The 11,234-nt window shown below is 45.6% G+C and overlaps 1 long non-coding RNA gene across 1 annotated transcript; it reads left to right on the top strand.

Moving 5' to 3' along the window:
- The first annotated feature begins 6,338 nt into the window (after nt 1-6,338).
- LOC142788289 (uncharacterized) lies at nt 6,339-10,951 on the top strand. Its single transcript, XR_012889325.1, has 2 exons — nt 6,339-6,419; nt 8,004-10,951. It is a non-coding gene; the product is annotated as an uncharacterized LOC142788289 (long non-coding RNA).
- Nucleotides 10,952-11,234: the final 283 nt, after the last annotated feature.

Genomic DNA, 11,234 nt, shown 5'->3' with positions numbered 1-11,234 from the left:
ATGATTCGTTCGAATGTGGCAGGGGCGTTACATAGTCCAAAAGTCATCACCCTAAACTGGTATGAACCATCCAGTGTAATGAAGGCCATCTTCTCGTGGTCCATCTCATCGACAGAAATCTGCCAGTAGCCGGACCAAATATCGATAGACGAGAAGTACGTAGCGCCGTGCAAGCAGTACAACGCGTCATGGATGCGTGGTAGCGGCTATACGTCTTTTCGCGTGATCTTGTTGAGGTGGCGATAGTCAACGCAGTAGTGCCAGGTACTGTCCTTTTTCTTCACAAGGATGGCAGGGGAGGCCCAAGGACTACTTGATGTTTCTATGACACATTTGTTGAGCATTTTGTCAACTTCCGCTTGGATAACTCTGCGCCCAGTGTGGGAGACACGATAGGGGCGTCGGCGAATGGGACTGGCGTCACCAGTGTTTATACGGTGCTGAACACTGGATGTTTGCCCTAGAGGTCTGTCGTCGAAATCAAAAATGTCGGTGTACGACGCGAGAAGGTGATGGATGTCGTTGGCTTGCGCAGGATAGAGGTCGGGTGCAATCATCTTCGAGAAACGACTCGGCATAGAACAGATGCAGTTAGCTACAGGAGACTGAAGTATATCAATCTCGGTAGTGATAGCCGCTATTTCAAATTTGTAAGCATTGGATACGCTGGCCAAGAAGACACCACGAGGAAGCACTTGAGAGCAAAAGCTGAAATTCAGATGTGGGAGCGAGGTACAGTTGTCAGTGACAGTCACAAGCATATGGGGAATGGCGATGTTGTGCTTCAAGAGGACGTCGGCGAGAGGAAGGAGGACATATTGACCATCGGAAACCTGTGGCTGTGCGGTCAAAATGACGTAGGTGGCTGCCTAAGGTGACAGTCGCACATCCTGAAGAGAGCACAGGCGCGGCGGGGCAGTGTAATGTTCAGCGACTATCTGAGGCAGTTCTAGCTGAAGGACGCTGGTAGCACAATCGATAGGAGCAGAGTGATTCGACAAGAAGTCCAGGCCTAGGATAATGTCATAAGGGCAGTGGTCAATAACGGCTAAAATGAAAGAAACAGTGCAGTGTGGTCCTTTAAACTTAAGCGGACAGTGCACAGACCAAGAACTATCGGCATGCCGCCATCGGCCACACGGAGCATTTGTGTAGCCGCTGGTGTCAGAACTTTCTTCAAACGTGTGCGTAGGGTTGAACTCATGACCGAAATGCTTGCGCCAGTGTCTACAAGTGCTTGTACAGGTACACCATCTACTTCAACGTCTATTACACTTCGTCTAATGGTAACGGAGAGAAGATTTGCTACGGAAGTCGTCAATGCCGCACCACTTAGAAGTGTGGCAGCTTGGGCTAGTTGGTACCACCTCCGGGGGCTGCATTTCTCAGTTTTCCGAGACGATGCGGCCGGAAGCCACAGGGGACAAGAAGCGCCGTGGCTGCGGCGAACGGGACGATGGGCGCCGTATTTGCGGCGAACGAGACTGGTGCCCAAGTGGTGAAGGCAAGCGGCTGTACCAAGTGTTCCGAGAATGGTCAACGGCATAGGACTCTTCGGCAGGTGAAAATGTGCGGGCGGTACCGCCGAAACGGGTCACATTGGTCATTGCACAAGGTGCTGAGGACCATGTGTTGCGGCAGTAACGATCAATATGTTCAACGTGGTGGCAGTTAATGTTGAAACATTTAGGGCGGTCATCTGCAGTACGCCACTCAGCCGGGTTGCAAGTACGTGGAGAAATCCGTCGGTTGGAAGGGCATCGCGAAAGGGCGTTCACTGACACTGGGCGCGGTGACATGGCACACGGAATGCACACCGATGTTTTCAAGCTCCTGGCACACGATGGCTTGAACAAGAGAAACAGTACCAGGAGTGGTATCGCTACTGCGTGAATTGAACGCCTAGGGCACTATTGCTTCCAGTTCGCGACGAACAAAGCGTGTCAGGTCTCCCGGCGGTGACGGTCGTTGTGGTGCTGACTGGTCCTCGCAAGTCGATGTTGCAGCGGCGTTTGGAAGTCGCGCGAATGTTTGCAGAATGCGGCGACTTTTCACCTGCTCAAACTGACGACACTCTTTGATGATCGCGTCCACGGTGGAACAGCCCTTGCACAGTAGGAGATTGAACACGTAGTCGGCAATCCCTTTCAGGAGATGCCCTACCTTCTGTCGCGGTCGCTTTCGGCCTTTCGGCAGAGGGCCAGCACGTCTTGAATGTATGCGAGGTATGATTCTGTTGGGGATTGGGCATGGCAGGCCCATCACTTTTTGGCGGCGATCTTACGACTGGTGGTTTTGCCAAACACCTCTCACATCTTTTCTTTGAATTGGTCCCAGCTTGTGAGTTCTTCTTCGTTGTTTTCATACCTTCACCGTGCCTCTCAAGTAAAACAGCACATTAGCCTACTGAAATGTGGGATTCCACCTGTTCGACACACTCACTCGTTCGAATGTGGCCAACCAATCGTCAACGTCGATGCCATTGGTCCCGCAGAATGTACCGCTATCCCTAAGTGGCGTGAAAACGTATGGTTGCGACGCCATGTTCGTCAGAGACGCTGACGTTGACGCGGAGGGCTCAGCATTGGCCATGGCTGGAAAACCAATGCGGCGTCCGCTACGGAGCTCCGTTGCCTGATGGTTACCCAGCACCTCTCACCAATATGCTACGGGGTGGGTGACTTCTGTACAAACGCGATTACAGAGGAACAACCTCAGGCAAGAATAACAATGGCTGATTGGCACACTCGCGCACCTGTCAGCTCATTCTGTCCTTCATCTTCCTTTACTTCATCTCCGTAACTATATATATATATATATATATATATATATATATATATATATATATATATATATATATATATATATATATATATATATATAGTGATTCTCGAAATAGTCCCGAACAGTGCGTAGGCTCTAGAAAGGCACTTCAACGCATTTTATTCACTTAATGCGGCTTAAATGAACTCAGCAGACGTAAGCTCCTCCGCAATTTCCATAGGATCCTGCGTTTATTCTCTTAATGGCTTAAGCGAGCCAGAACCCAAAAGTGCATATTGCTACACACTCCCCTTTCTCTCTGTGTATTACGTCGCCGCGGTCTATTGCACGCGCAGATAATGCCTGACGGAAACTATGCCAGAACTTCTCAGAGCCTTCTGGATTAATTTATAGGATCATCTGCTCGAATTGAGCACGCAAATTTGAACAGCTGAGTGCATTTTCGAACGAACGCGCCCACCACTAGTGATAGTTCTCGAATGTTCGCTTGCGCCTGTACGAGCGCCGACGCGCCTTTCCGCAGATCATGCTTTTGGACGCCTGGTGCTCTGCACCACCAATATTAGTGTACAACGCGCATTCCTTGCTGCCTTTTTCACCGTCACAACCACGTGACAATTTTGCGGAAACTACGCTGCTTTCGCACGCGACAAGCATGACTATCTTCGATTGATATGTGGGGTTTAACGTCCCAAAACCACCATATGATTATGAGAGACGCCGTAGTGGAGGGCTCCAGAAATTTCGACCCCCTAGGGTTCTTTAACGTGCCCCCACATCTGAGCACACGTGTCTACAACATTTCCGCCTCCATCGAAAATGCCGCCGCCGTGGTCGGGATTCCATCCCGCGACCTGCGGCTGAGCAGCCGAGTACCTTAGCCACCAGACCACCGCGGTGGGGCAAGCATGAGTATCTTCATCGCTAAACTCTGTGGCAGCGTCATAAAAATTCACGCAAGCGGACTTTGAAGCTCTTTTCTTTCCTTAGCATTATCGGGGGTTTAACGTCCCAAAACAATGATATCAGTATGAGAAATGTCGTATAGTGGAGGGCTCCGGAAATTTCGACCATATGGTGCTCCTTAACGCGCACCGAGCACGCTCGTGCAGTACACGGGCCTCTGCCATTGCGCCTGCATCAAAATGCGACCACCACGGCGGGGATCGAACCCACGACCTTTATGTAAGGAGCCTAGCACCGTGACCATGCACTACACTACCGCGGCGGACTCTCCTTTCCTTCAACCCTTTAGATAAGTTCTATAACTTGAATGTCCTACTTCGGCTGTTGCGTGTCTCTCGCAGGCAAGAAAAACAAATTTACAACTGCTTCCTCGAACTCAATCAGGTCTCTCGTGGGGTGCATCAAAAAAAAAAAAATTAGACCGAGAAAGGAACGACCAAAGGGCGAAAAGCAGCAAGGCGAGCACGTAGACGTGACAAAAGGGGACGTGGGGCAGCTGCCTTTGCGTCGTTCGTTTTCGGCTCGTGTCTCCTAAAGTCGGCGAACGTTTATATTGACTCTTTTTTTCCTGGCCTCGCCCCGACAGTTCCCGAAAACCGACATCGTCCGCCCGCGGTGCCTGTCATTTGTTGGAGCGAAAGGGGAAACAGCCGTTGGCAGTGCTTAGGCAGTGCAGCGATGTGCATCGTGATATGGCTCCTCATTTCTAGATTTCTTTGTCTCCCGTCAGAGTTGAAGATTCGTGGTGTCGCGTTGACGTTCATCAATATTTTTATATTGGTCGTAGCGCATGAGTAAGTACCATATTCTAAAACTTTTGGGTAGTCTTTGCTTACATCTATAGATTGGATGCGACATGATAAGTCTGATCATCCTTTATCTAGAGACGCAGCACATGATCTGTGACATCTCAGGAGTATATTCGATCTCGGTGATTACAAGATTTCTGTGAAAAATTGTGTGCTCAATGACGTAAAACTATGTTACAGCCAATTATTTAGTATAGTAACGGATGTTATTGATGTTCCCAAACAAAGGCACTATATGCTTTTATTGTGATTTTTTTATTCTTCAAGTATCTTCTTTTAACACACGTGACTGAAAATACTCGCTGCGTCTTGTACACGTTCGCCACCATACTTGGAGCCTGTGTCAACATTACGGCAGTCAACTTTGCTACAGTACACTTTCGCAGACTTCGAAACCTAAGAGCTTTTTCCTGTAGTGCCCATCGCCTGAGGCGTCAGAGAAGGAATTGAAGGAATATGTTTCTGTTCGTGGATATGTGTGCACGTTCGGGAAGGGGGAGGGGGGGGCTAAAAAAGGTGTCCTCACGAAATGATGAAATGAAATGGATATCGAAGATTCTGTTTTTAAACTTTATTTGGGCTTTCTGTAAGCGGAACATACATTTATTCAATTATTAAGGGTCCTTTCATTGGTCAAGCAAAATCAACAGTCTAAATGTTTCATACTTCAGTAAGTTTTGGCTGGCGAGCTCTTAGAGCTCTCTGGTACTCTGTGTCTGTGCGTTACGTATACTTAACTCACAATATAGAGATATCAGCTCGGTGGATCCACTTTCGCTTCAGAGTGCAATGAGATATGCTGAAGAACATTCGATTCATGGAAGATTCATACACTGCGAACACCTTCAAATTGAAGAAATACTTTGTCGTCCTCAGATTCCGGCTATGAGATATTGAAACAAGACATCGATATAATTTTTATGAATATGGGTTTTACGACATTCTGCGTTCTTATGAGCGAAGTTTTTTGTTTTGTAATGAATATGTGCGAAGTCTCATGACACTGCGTGTACTTAGCCTGTCAGTATTTTATCCAGTTTGCAGCCTTGGGGGTGTAATGATTACGTTTCTCGGCTTCTCACCCAAAAGACGCGGGATCGGTTTCAAATTTTTACAGCGGCGAAATGTTTGAAGCTCGTGAAATGCGCGCTAAAGGACCTCAAGTGATCAAAGTTATCAAGAGTACTCCATTGTGGCGTGGACCACATTGTGGTCTTGGCATGAAAAACCCCATAAATTATTACACACATTTCAGCAGTATACCAAAATACATGGAGTATAGTGGTACAGTCACGGCACCTCGTAGTTTCTAACATTTTCGCCAGAGATGTGAAAAGAGCAAACTATAGCCCACACAAGCTACACACTTCGGAATTTCAAGAAATACCATGTACTCTGTTGTATACACGATTATTTTTAAATGTTGCTTTCAAACACTACTGCACTGAAATTAATTATTATGAACAGAATAGCAATTTCAACATTTAAAATAATAATTTACAATGAGTATGAAGCAATGCTTGCCTGCTAAAATAAAGAGTTCACAGAAAGAAGCGAGCACTCTGCTACCCTGTGAATGCTTCTCAGATGACAGGCTGTAGCACAAATCCTGCCTACCTTATTCGGATAAACATGTACAAAACGGTTCATTGACACTACCCCGTGCCTACATTTACTTTAAACTCAAGCAAACTACAGCACGCATGCAGATCATGACACTGATTCATCTTGATTATACGCGCATTTGCGCTTGGCTTAAGGCCTAACACTTCTGTACTAACTACATTTCCAGGCAAAAATGGCCTTGCAAGTACACTTCTAATGGAGAAATTCTGTGCATGAAACGGATGGCCCAAGCTGGTAAGTAGACATGTAAAATCTTCTTTTGGAACATCTTAGCTATAGAAAAAATGATAGGCGCATTAAATGACTAGATGTAAAATCCCCACACATTCGAAATTTAATTATATAATTTAGGCCAACAGCAAACCAGAGTCTTATGTTGAAGCACGTCGTAGTTTGGAACCCCGTGTCAAGTTAGACTACCCCAAAGACAAACTGCTCGAGGCATGTGATCTGAGAAACTCCAGGATCCATATGGATAGCCTCTTTTCTGTAGTATCCATCTCGAGTGTCCTCACGTTGCATCAACCGCATGTGCAACTGTTTACTTTCCCATTTTTCTATTGGTGTCCGTATTTCTCACTGCATTACACACAAATCTGGGCGCGCGCCTGTTGTACACACATTTCGCAGCGGCTACCGTGGCTGGAATCAAACGCACAAATTTAAGCTCAACAGCTCATCTACCTGGTTTTTGTTATTGCTTCGACTTCTAAAAAACGAAGACGAAAAAGCAACAAATGTGCATCTGATGATAAGCCAAGTAACAATTCGTTTATGGCTAACTTTCAACATTTTATAAAAGTTAACAATCACATGAAACAAAAGAAGGTAAAGACCCTGACCAGGCTACAACTTTTTCACTAGTAAAAGCTCTAAAAATGCGCCATCATTCGTCTCGTGCAAATCGGTAAAGATAGATATCTTTGCATTCGAATATTTTTATAATTATATGAACTTCCCTAAATGAATTCACCCAAATAAGGAAGTTGTTTTTTTTTTACTCATGTAATATTTTCACAAAATTTTCTTGGCCTACCATAACATCGATTGATACTGCGCACACTTACTGCAAAAACGCACATATAATATTTTCCTCCCGTTGACGAGCACAGTCGTCATAAGAATTTGCAGCTAAATGACAGTTGATGATAATTTTCGTTATCAAGAAAAATGTGTCGCACACGGAACCAATTACAACACTCGTCACAGTTGAGGTTCTTGACGTTAGATAGCCATACTTGTCCATGCTGTGCCTTTTGTGTCTTGGATTTCATTTTAAACCGTGTTTAAGCCATCTTCAAGCTATATTTTTTACGCAATAATATAAATACAGGAACTTCGCGGAATTGAAAAAAACATACAGTTTTATTCAGAAAAAAAGCCTAGTTATTGGACCGAGAAAAAAATGCCATTGTAATTTTGGTAAAATTTCGCTGTTTTTTTTTTCATAGTGAGAACAGACTTAATTTCAATAAAGGTTACTCGTATTTCATTATGATTCCGTTTCTCTTTATCCGACCTATTTACTGACAACTTCAACTGACAAAAGTTTATCTAGAAGAAAATACAACGGAGCTCAAATTTCTGGCCATATCACCACTTTTCAGATGGAACTCATGTAAATGAAATCTTTGCAGCTTTAGCCTTTGCTGAAAGGCATAAAACCATACATAATGTAATCTGTTCAAAACAAATGATAATTGCTCGTAGCCAGTTCCAATGAAGTTTGAGAGGAATTCACCATAGTGTCGAGTAAAACGTGTTTTTTTTTTTAAGTTTGCTTGATCATCAAAACCTGCGTTTCTTTTTCCCTTTCAGAGGCAGATAAATGGAGACAGAGGTCACTGCGGAATGCTGACGTGCGGACGGCACTGACCGATAACTTACAGGGGGCAAGATATGGCAGACCCCCTCGTTGCATCAAAGGCTGCTCAACCATTGATCAAAACAAGCGCATTCACGAACCTGGTAGCCACGATGATGTGGCCCAATTCAATGGAGAGTTCCCGAATCGCAGGCAATCAAAAGGCTCGCAGCGAGACACGGACGAAACGAATGGAGGTTTTCTACGTCCTGAACAATATTCATCTGCCAGGCGCAAAGACTTTGGTTACATACCAGGCGAAATTGATGCCATGTGGCTAAAGGAAATGTTCGGCCTGCCACCTAAAAGCTTGTCCGAGCCGGAATTAAGGGGCCTTCAAAACACCATTAACCTTGTACAAACGCAGTGTGTCAGAAAGATAGTAAAAATCTTGGCTACATACGTGGTAAAGCATCTCCCTCAGTGTAACAAACAAGAAGCAATTAACGCAGCCGTGTTCAATCATAAAACAAATCATGCCCAGCAACAAAGACCTGTTCATAAGCAAGAAGCTGCTTCCCAGTGGTCAAAAACTGTGCCCTTGGAGCCAGTACATACCCAAACACAGAATGAAGTACGAAACGTAAATAAGGCGGTGAAAAATACCGGAGAAGCCACGTTCCTAAAGACGCGCCATCAGCTTTACAAGCCTACGCTGGTTCAAGGGAGACCACAGAAGGAAGGAACAGAAAAGTATTTAGTGGACACCATGGGCGCTCGCATTCGCGAGCAGCTCAAAGAAGAAAAGACAGAAATGCGAAAAGTCATTCCAGCTCGTAACGAAAATAAGAGCGAATCAATCCTCGGTTCAAAAGTAGGACCGAATGCGAAAAACCGCAAGGTGGAGCCTGTGAAGTATCAGACACAGCGCGATTCATCAGCATTGTGGAAGTCCCAACAGAACAGCTCTATGGCGGTACAGAAAAAAGATTCGCTGCCTATGTTCAATGCACAACAACTTCCAAATGGTGTTAAAGGAAACTGGAAGCCGCAACCACCTGGAAAAGGTGAGACTCTTTCAGAAAACAACATAAAAGTATCTGGGTCCTTTGTGCATCCATTCAAAGGAGCTTCTAGAATTCACTATAGCCGTGAAACAGCGCTTAATCGTCAACGCATTAGGCAGGGAGGACAGATTACCGGAGATAATGAGGACGACCAGACACGCTATATTGGCCTCAACTCGCGCCGGGAAGAGCATATGCACCGTCAGAATGCTGCAACGAAAAATAAGTTCATGCAACGCATTGTGAAACCAAGTGGCGATGTGCGAGCCAATGCTCAATACAAGAAAAATGAAGTAAAAACCATTATGAGCACGCAAATGGGTCATGCCGCATTGCACGGAGAAACGCATGAAGAAACTATTGCAAGTTTGCTTCCGCTTTCTGACCAATCGCTCAAGTACCGACACAGAAACTTAGACAAAACAAAAGGGCAGCATGTCGCTGAAAATTTGTGGTCATCCCAGCGGGCAGAAAAGGGGACACACGGTCATGTGTTGATGGAGCTTCAAGAGAATTCACTCGAATTGTTAGAGGAGAAGACCTTGCCTCAAGATACGGTGGTCGGTTCACGCGTAACTAATCAGGGGAAATCCGGTTTGGTAAAAACTGTGGGGGAAGTGAGCCTTGAGGGGCAACCGGCACGACCGTCTTCTCAAAGGATGAGTGCAGAGAAGCCGCTTAGTTACCGCTCCAAAGCACATTTAAGGCCACAAGGCACATTTGCATTGGACAATTTCCAGGAAGAAGGTCCCAATCACAGGACAAGAGGTGGTGTACGAGCTGACCTCGAAGACAGCATCGCTGACTTGAAACGACCGGCAAAGCGAAAAAGTCCTCAAGTCCCAATAGCAGGACCGAGGCTGACCATTGAGGAAGAGTCGATTTCACTGCGAACACCTAATAAGATTTCCAATCATGCACCTCAGAACGTTAGGCTACGAAATTCGAAACCACCTACAGAAAAAGAGAAGCAAAACGAGCACGCTCTGATTCGCCGTTTGACACCGGAAGCGCAGCCGCCGACAAGGGTGAAACAAGCACCGAAACAAAGTATGGCAGTCCAAGAAACCGGCTTGCCACATAACCTAGCTACTGGGCTTGAGAATGGCCGGCAGAGACACGCCCCTCAGAACTCAAAGCCTATCTCTAGAGCCGCAAAGCCACAACGCACCACGTTGACAGGAAGGATCAACTCAGTGCTAGATCATCATTCACGAAGCCAGGATAGCTCAGAGCCAAGTTTCAACTTGAGAGCTACCAGCGCACAGCATCCAACCTTACTTCACAAAAAAAACTTCGCTACTGGAAGCATCAATCAGCCAATAAATAAGCGACAACCTCACCTGGCACAGGTAACAACTCAGCGAGCACCGATTCTCAAGCAATTAAATCATCCCTTGATTAGTCAGCCACGACCAGAAGCCGCCTTGCATCATAAGTCAGCTTCCTGGGCCGGTGCGTCGAAGGTTGTCCAGCCTAGGCAAATTCACCAAATGGGAGCTGTCCATAGGCAGCAGCCGACAGCTACACGCAATCTATTGAGTGTGGAACCAACTGGATCATCTAAGAGCTATAGAAATGTTGTCACCAGCAAGCCATTAATGAAAATCAAACCCCCGAGACTGGTACACACCCAACGGCCAACTCTGCGACACCAAGATAAAGTTGGATCAAGTGGAGTACAAATGCCGAAGAAGCAAAATTTTCCATTAGTCCAGAAAATTGCAAGCTTACCTAAGCGGGTTTTTGTCACCAAAAGGACAAGTCCGCGTCGCCTTTCAAATTGAAAAAACAAGAACGTAACAAGCAAGCCGCAGATGACCCGTCTGTGCATTTTTCAATCTAAATAAAGGAGAAATTATAAGGCCAAATAAACTGCGACACTGCACTACCCAGTTAAGCCTTTGGCAATAAAGTTATTCTAGTTGCAATAACAAATGTTTAACTCACACTGCACCAGCAGGAGGCAGAAAAAAAAAACATGAAGTAAAACAGCAAACCCAGATAGAAGCTGTACCTTTTTCCTACTTCTGCAACGATGCATGAATCAAGAACAAGGGCTAAGTGAGAGGAATGGCTCAAACAAATAAGTGTGGTCTATTTTACTACACAAATGAAAAAGATTACAAAGCATAATGCACCTCGCTGTCAAGAACGTGGAATGTTCGCGCCAGACTA

Source organism: Rhipicephalus microplus, unplaced genomic scaffold, assembly GCF_043290135.1.
Source record: "Rhipicephalus microplus isolate Deutch F79 unplaced genomic scaffold, USDA_Rmic scaffold_52, whole genome shotgun sequence".
In the NCBI taxonomy this organism is placed as follows: Eukaryota; Metazoa; Arthropoda; class Arachnida; order Ixodida; family Ixodidae; genus Rhipicephalus; species Rhipicephalus microplus.
This window is presented reverse-complemented; position numbering and strand designations above follow the sequence as displayed.